This window comes from Enhydra lutris, unplaced genomic scaffold (genome assembly GCF_002288905.1).
Source record: "Enhydra lutris kenyoni isolate GAN:26980312 unplaced genomic scaffold, ASM228890v2 scaffoldscaffold7, whole genome shotgun sequence".
NCBI lineage: Eukaryota > Metazoa > Chordata > Mammalia > Carnivora > Mustelidae > Enhydra > Enhydra lutris.
The window spans coordinates 29141937-29148194 of NW_019154091.1; the positions used below are offsets into that span (position 1 = coordinate 29141937).

The following is a 6258-nucleotide window of genomic DNA, read 5'->3' on the forward strand; positions in this document are numbered from 1 at the left end:
ATCGGTCAGTGCTGATGAGGGGAGAAAGGGAATGGTGTCGCCCCGCTCTCTTGTCCCTGGAGTGAGGTGCTCGCTCCCTCCACTCTTCATGAAGCATTCACAGAAGAGCAATCGCCTCTCCTGCGTCCCTGGCTTCTGCCAGATCCTCACCTTCACCCTGCCTGCATCCAGGCTGTCCCTCTGTTAGACGCTATAGCACACCTGTGTTTAATCTCAGGCACACAGCTGGGTTCAAAACTCCAGATTTTAGCGATAGGCTTGATACAGACTAGTGCTGGTCGTCTGGGGGAGGATCTTGCTTCTCCGTGGCCAGTACTGGCTTTTTCCAGAAATCAGTTGTGTGACTGTGCAGCAGTTCAGAGTTTATGATAAAGCAGAGCTAAAAGCTAGCACCAAAGTTTGCTGCCCTCAGCCTGTCCCTTTGTTCCTGCTCTAGGGAGTGGGGCAGGTCAATGGCACCGGTGGGTCTTTTGTCCCCACACTGCCACTCCCAAATGCATACCAAGCAAGGGAACTGCTACTCCCCATGCAACCCAGGGAATCATAAGACCATGCTGCCAGCTCCCAGGTCTCCACCCTCCTCCCCCACTGGAGCACCGCTAAACCCACCAGGCATGACCCTGGCGATGGTGTAGACCACCGAACTTCAGACTCTGTGCTCCACTGTTTATAAAAACTTGTATTCAATCCCTTTCCCAGTCAATGGTTTCGAGGAGTTTTTCTTGTACAGTTCCTTGCATACTCTTTCTTTCTCTCTCTCTTTCTCTCTCACTCCTCTCTCTGTGATTAGGGCTCCTTCCCATTTGCCCCATCTGCAGGTCTTATCTCCCCCAAATCAACTTTCTGAAGCTCCTACCTTCCATGATGTGGCAGATTTTTCAGTCCGTAGTTGTGCAGTTTTGCTCTCTCACTTCTCAGATCAATTTCCTGGGTGTTCAAAATGATCTGATACTTATCCAGCTGTTTTCAAGGGATGAGGCAAGCCTAGGGTCTCCTTACTCCTCCACCTTATATATATTCTTATTTATGCAGTTATATAATGCATCATAATTAAATGTTCTAGAGCTTGTTTTCTTACTATCTCATAAGCCCCCTGACATTAGAGACTTGTTTCTTGTTTTTGTATGCCCAGTACCTACTATAGTGCCTGGCACATTATAGGCATTTAAAAATATTTTGTTAAATCAATGAATACTTGAAAGCCATTTACTGATAATGACTATACTATTTGTTGTCACTTCTATACAAGCAAACAGAAAAACCTCTCAAAGTCACAGATTTTATGAGCTACATTATTTATTAAAATTGAATAGAAAGGAGGTGAAGCTTGGCTGAAACTCAACCATTCTTCTCTTTCCCAATGAAATCCCTTAGGATGCTCTGTGGAAAAAAAAGAAATTAATGAGATTTGTCTTCTTTATGTCCCCATGATACACCCCTAGTGTGGTTTTCATTAAAAACAAAACAAAACAGGGGTGCCTGGGTGGCTCAGTGGGTTAAGCCTCTGCCTTCAGCTCAGGTCATGATCCCAGGGCCCTGGGATCGAGCCCCACATCGGGCTCTCTGCTCAGCAGGGAGCCTGCCTACACCTCTCTCTCTGCCTGCCTCTCTGCCTACTTGTGATCTCTGTCTGTCAAATAAATAAATAAAATCTTAAAAAAACAAAAAACAAAAAACAAACAAAAAAACATCCAGTGAACTGTGGACTTGGCAGCATTGATAACATTTTATTGCTTCCACCCTCATGTGTTTTCTCTGCATTTAGGAACAAAGACACTTTTTTTTTTTAAGATTTTATTTGTTTATTTGACACACAGAGATCACAAGTAGGCAGAGAGGCAGGCAGAGAGAGAGAGAGAGAGAGAGAGAGAGAGAGAGAAGCAGGCTCCCTGCTGAGCAGAGAGCCCCATGCGGGGCTTGATCCAAGGACCCCGGGATCATGACCTGAGCCGAAGGCAGAGGCTTTAACCCACTGAGCCATCCAGGCGCCCCGGAACAAAGACACTTTTACCAGCCATTTTCAGATGCTTTATCTGTTAAGTTCAAGAACATCAGGGACTGCTACAAAGAATCAGTTTGATTAAGTTAAAGCTAGATCTTTCTGCTGCTCTGGGATTCCTCTTCCCTAACTATGAACAACTAGAAAAGGAGTGGGGGGGCAATGAAACAAATGGACATAGGAAGCACAGAACTGTGATCTTTGAGCAAAGGAGAAACCAACTAGGTAAGCAGTAAAATTGCCCTGGCTTTCTGTGGACCATTTTTGGTCACAATGCAGGAAGGTCTCATTAAGATGAGAAGATAATGATTAAAGTTCAGGGGTGCCAAGACAGCTAACATTGGTGGGACAGGGAAGAGGAGGGAAATATGCCAGAAAAAGAACTCTAGAAATTTGCATAGGTGTCCTTCCTTTGAAGCTTTTGATCTGATGTGTGAAGGGTGAAACTCCATGAGGCCAGGCAAAGATGAGGAAGGAACATTTACAGAGGAGCTGTAATGCAGAAAATTCCTGAAGCTCAAACAAGTCTTGAGATTATTCTAGTGCCCATCCTACTGAAAGCAGAGATCTCATTGGATAAATGGGTCATTCAGTAGAGATCTCAGAGGTCCCACCTTAGTGGTAGAGCTGAACTGGTTCTAGAAGAAAGACTACCTATACACACATGCACCTAAAACACTTCAAATCAAACCTCGAAAAAACGAATTTGATCTAAAAGTAAATTAACTACCTGCCAGAACACAGTTCAATACTGTACAACATTTAAAAGGAATATTACCAATAAAGTTCAAAAGGCAGAAATCGGAGTTAAGGCTAGAACTTCTGAGACAGAGAACTGGAGAGTAGGGCATTGCCCAGAGAAACTTCCAGAGAACTGTAGAGGAGTCCCTCAAACATATGACTAAGAATTGATATACATATAAGTGAGAGGAATCTTGGAAATAGCCACTGGAAAGGAGTAAGCAGACAATTCCTGGAGTTCCCACAGGATAGGGAATAGTTTATGTTCCCACCAGTCATGGTAGAGAGACTTCATTCTACACAGGGCATTGGGCACAGCCCTCAGAAGAGCCAGGACTTAGTAGAGATAAAAAGCACAGAGTAAAGTCTTTGTTGGACCTGATCTACCATAATAAATTTTGATAATAAGCCTGAAATGGATCAAGGTGATCCTCAAGTAGATTTAACAAAATCAGTACTCTCTCTCTCTTTTTAAAGATTTTATTTGCTTATTTGACAGACAACACAAAGCAAGAGGAGCAGCAAACAGAGGGAGAGAGCAAATCAGGCTTCCCGCTGAGCTAGGAGCCGGATGCGGGGCTCGATCCCAGGACCCTGGGATCATGACCTGAGCTGAAGGCAGATGCTTAACCAAGTGAGCCACCCAGGTGCCCCCACAATCAATACTCTTCAAAAGGATAACACTTGTGTACTGTTAGTGGGAATGCAAAATGGTATAACCACTATGGAAAACAGTATGCAGTTTCCTCAAAAAAATAATAAAAAATCATATGATCCAGCAATCCCACTCATAGATACATACCCAAACTAATTCAAGGCCAGATCTCAGAGATATTTGTACATCTGTGTTCATTGAATATTATTATTCACAATAGCCAAGAAATGGAAGTAACTGGAGTATCCATTGACAAATTAATAATTGAAAATGTAGTACACACACACACACACACACACACACACACACACACACACACTAGAATATTATGCAGCTTTAAAGTAAGGATATCCTGTCACATGCTACATACAGCATGGATGAACCCTGAAGACAGTATGCTAAATAAACTAGTCACAAAAGGACAAATACCATATGATTGCACTCATATAAAGCTTCTAAAGTAGTCAAAATCATAGAGACAAAGTAGGAAGGTGGTTGTTAAGGGTTACAGGAAGGGGGTGAAGGGAGGGAAAAAGCGTGTAGTTTCAGTTTTGCAAGGTGAAAGGTTCTAGAGATCTATTACAATATGAATATACTTAACACTACTGAACTGTATACTTAAAAATAGCTAAGATGGTAAATTTAATGTTATATGCCTTTTAACACACAAAATCTATCTTTCCAGTTAATCTGTGACCTCTGTAGTATCATATATTCACATATGTATATGTATAAAAGTTTTTTCCCTATTTTAATCCATCAAATATTTGTCTTTTTATAGTATCATATTGATTTGATAGAATATTTGTAGTAAATGCTCAAAATGTCATAAGACAAATCTCAATGCACTGTACTTCTCTCTCATAATTTTCTTGACTGTTCTGTAGAACTTAACCTTCCACATAAATGTTAGTTATATTTTATCCAATTCTGTAATACACATAATTTGGGTAACAACTAATTAATATATTACTGGAGCTCCTGGCTGGCTCAGTCCATACAACATGTGACTCTTGATCTTGGTATCATGAGTTCAAGCCCCACATTGGGCATAGAGCTTACTTTAAAAAAATTAGTAATTACTTTTGGGAGAAAATTTTTTTTGTAGTTTTATGGTTTTATTAACACAAATATGACATGCACAACAAGCTGTCTATTCATTTTCTTCGCTGAGTAGCCTGGCGTTGGGATTGGTGACTCTGATTGCCAGCTGGGCTGTTCTTTCCACAATAGCTTTGCGGTTATCGGAGGAGACGTTGTGAGCTATCTCTGCACGGTAGGATTTGTTGCACATCAGCAGCACTTCAAGCTCCTTGACATTGTGGACTAGGAACTTCCTGAAGCCACTGGGCAACGTGTGCTTTGTCTTCTTGTTGCTCCTGTAACCAATCTTGGGCATCAAGATCTGGCCCTTGAATCTTCTGCATACCCTATTGTCAATGCCTCTCGGCTTCCGCCATTTGCGCTTTATTTTGACATATCGGTCTGACTGATTCCGGGTGAACTCCTTGGTCCTCTTTTTAACAATCTTGGGCTTCACCAAAGGTCTGAGGGCAGCCATGATGCCCAGTAACAGATGGCTGCCAGCTCTGCAGGCAGCGCTGAGGGGGAGAGGGGACCAAGAAATATTATTTTTAAGCTAACTTTGCATCTAAGAATCTAGTGTGTCTTCCCATTTCTTCAGGTCTAATGTTTTTATATTATTCCTATCAATAAAATTTAGAGATTTTTCTTCATATATTTAATCAACTTACTCCTAAGAATTTTACAGTTTTTCTACTATTATGAATAAAATGTGGAATATTTTTCTCATTTTTTATTTCTAGGTGCTTGCTGTCAGAATATTTAAATCGAGAAACCTAATGAATTTAGTATATTGCTTTGATACATAGATACATTACTAATCTCTTATTAATTCTGTTAATATTTTATTGAATAACTTAGGTATATAATATCATCAACAGAAAGAGAATATTTAAACTGCTCTTTTAAAATTTTTATCTTAAATAAATAATAAATATGGTGATTCTACACCTAGTTTCTGATTTTAATTTAAATTGCTTACCTGGGGACGCCTGGGTGGCTCAGTTGGTTAAGCAGCTGCCTTCGGCTCAGGTCATGATCCCAGCGTCCTGGGATCGAGTCCCGCATCAGGCTCCTTGCTCGGCAGGGAGCCTGCTTCTCCCTCTGCCTCTGCCTGCCACTCTGTCTGCCTGTGCTTGCTCTCTCTCTCTCTCTCTGACAAATAAAAAAAAAAAAAAAAATTGCTTACCTGGCTTGCCATTTAGAATACTAGCTGTGCTGTTTTTAGAGGGTTTTTTTTTTTTAAGATTTTATTTATTTATTTATTTTTTAAAAAGATTTTATTTATTTATTTGACAGAGAGAAATCACAAGTAGGCAGAGAGGCAGGCAGAGAGAGAGGAGGAAGCAGGCTCCCCGCCGAGCAGAAAGCCCGATGCGGGGCCTGAACCCAGGACCTGGGATCACGACCCGAGCCGAAGGCAGCGGCCCAACCCACTGAGCCACCCAGGTGCCCCTTAAGATTTTATTTTTAAGTAATCTTGTAAGAGTGGGTTAGCATAAGTACAGCCATCTTAGCTTGGGCAGCCATCTCAGGCCCAAGGGCTAAACTTTCCCCTACTTTACTTTAGTTCCAGGGACCCCCTCCCTGCTTTAGTCCCAGGGACCCCCTCCCTGCTTTAGTTCCAAGAAAGTATCCCACACTGCAACATACTGGCAGCAGCTAATCAGCTTAAACCACCAGGGCAGGGATGTGCCATGGGGACCTTATCTTACTAAACCACCAGGGGGGCGCAAGTCTAAAGTATGTATGGTCTCTGAAGTGATGGAAAGTTACTGTG

General features: G+C 41.8%; 1 pseudogene; it reads right to left on the reverse strand.

The window, feature by feature from the left end:
• Positions 1–4548: 4548 nt before the first annotated feature.
• Positions 4549–5481, reverse strand: LOC111142345 (annotated as a pseudogene).
• Between the last annotated feature and the right edge of the window lie 777 nt (positions 5482–6258).